Below are 1,941 nucleotides of genomic sequence, written 5' to 3'. Positions count from 1 at the left end.
TACAAAGAAATTGTCCATTGTCTCAAGTTTGTGATTAAAGCCAATAAATGTTGGAGATAAGCAGGTCAGTATCTGTGGAGTGAGAATCAGGTTAATGTTTCAGCCAATTAACGTTTTATCACATGAACTTTGATGTTTGTGAATTAGTTCTCTCTAACACATGATACTTTATACTTTATACGTTATCGTCGCTAAACAATTGATACTAAAACGTACAATCATCACAGCGATATTTGATTCTGCGCTTTCTGCTCCCTGGATTACAAATATTAAATATTAAAATATTTAAAATAGTAAAATTAGTAAATATTAAAAATTTAAATTATAAATCATAAATAGAAAATAGAAAAATGGAAAGTAAGGTAGTGCAAAAATACTGAGAAGCAGGTCTGGATATTTGGAGGGTACGGCCCAGATCCGGGTCAGGATCCGTTCAGCAGTCTTATCACAGTTGGAAAGAAGCTGTTCCCAAATCTGGCCGTACGAGTCTTCAAGCTCCTGAGCCTTCTTCCGGAGGGAAGAGGGACGAAAAGTGTGTTGGCTGGGTGGGTCGTGTCCTTGATTATCCTGGCAGCATTGCTCCGACAGCGTGCAGTGTAAAGTGAGTCCAAGGACGGAAGATTGGTTTGTGTGATGTGCTGCACCGTGTTCACGATCTTCTGCAGCTCCTTTCGGTCTTGGACAGGACAACTTCCATATCAGGTTGTGATGCACCCTAGAAGAATGCATCTATAAAATCTATGGTGCATCTATAAAAATTAGTGAGGGTTTTAGGGGACAGGCCAAATTTCTTTAGTTTTCTCAGGAAGTAAATGCGCTGTTGGGCCTTCTTGACAGTGAACTCTGCTTGGTTGGTCCAAGTCAAGTCATCTGTGATATGTTATCATGGTACAGAACTCAAGAAATAAAATACAACTTCATGAGTTTTTATCAGACCTTTCAATCTGTTTGCTTCCTTGACTTCCGTTGTCATGGTAACATTACAATCAGGTAATATAATCGGAAATCAGCATAACTGCTTCAGAGAGAAAAGTCTCCACCTCAAAAACCCACAATGTAAAAATATATGGATTTGATCCTCTATGTGTATTGTGTTCACTAATTTTCATGAATCTAGGATAATTAAGAGTATTACTGTTGAATCCCAGATAATTACCCAGGGACCACATACAATGTACAGGGCAATACTTGGACAATTACAAGAGGTGGTGCTGTTTGAAGTTATCACTGAGCTTTCTAGTGAAATGTACTCCAGTGAGTGGTCTTGTCTTGCTTGCTAACATATCTCAAGTTTAAGTTCAAGTTTCATTGTCATTCAGTCTTACACGGATTCCCACGAATACAACTAAACAAAACAGTGTCCTTCCAGGGCCAAGGTGCAAACTTCAGTATCAATAGTCATACACTGCACAAGGTCATATAGCACAAATAAGATAGCTGTAAACACACAGTTACACAAAAAAAATGTATAGCCCAAGTTCCTGTGTCCTGTCGACTGATGGTGCATGGCTGTTGTTGGCAAGAACAAACCCACAGCACTATCTATGCGACGTGTATGAGAAGAAATAGGCTGTTGCAGGAAAATGGTTGTTCTTCACATCGAAGTTTATCATTTCTTCATGTTAGTGCTAATACCTTTATGATTCCAGGGCTAAACACTATTTCCAAATTGATAGGCCATAATTGTTATTCCCTTTCCTGGGCTGCTCTGCAACATGGAGTTCAGTAGCTGAACAGAACTTAGAGAATTATCCAGCATTTACACCGAGAAATATTCTTCAATGCAGGAACAGTTGTCTATTAATTTCAGTGGAAAGGAAGACTGCTAGAGACCAAACAATCTTATAAGGCAATGCAAGACAAAAAGTGCTAGAGATACTCAACAGGTCAGACAGCATCAATAGACTGAGAAACTGATCCTAATGTTTCAGAAAACAAAGA

Source organism: Mobula hypostoma, chromosome 8 (assembly GCF_963921235.1).
Source record: "Mobula hypostoma chromosome 8, sMobHyp1.1, whole genome shotgun sequence".
Lineage (NCBI taxonomy): Eukaryota > Metazoa > Chordata > Chondrichthyes > Myliobatiformes > Myliobatidae > Mobula > Mobula hypostoma.
This window is presented reverse-complemented; position numbering follows the sequence as displayed.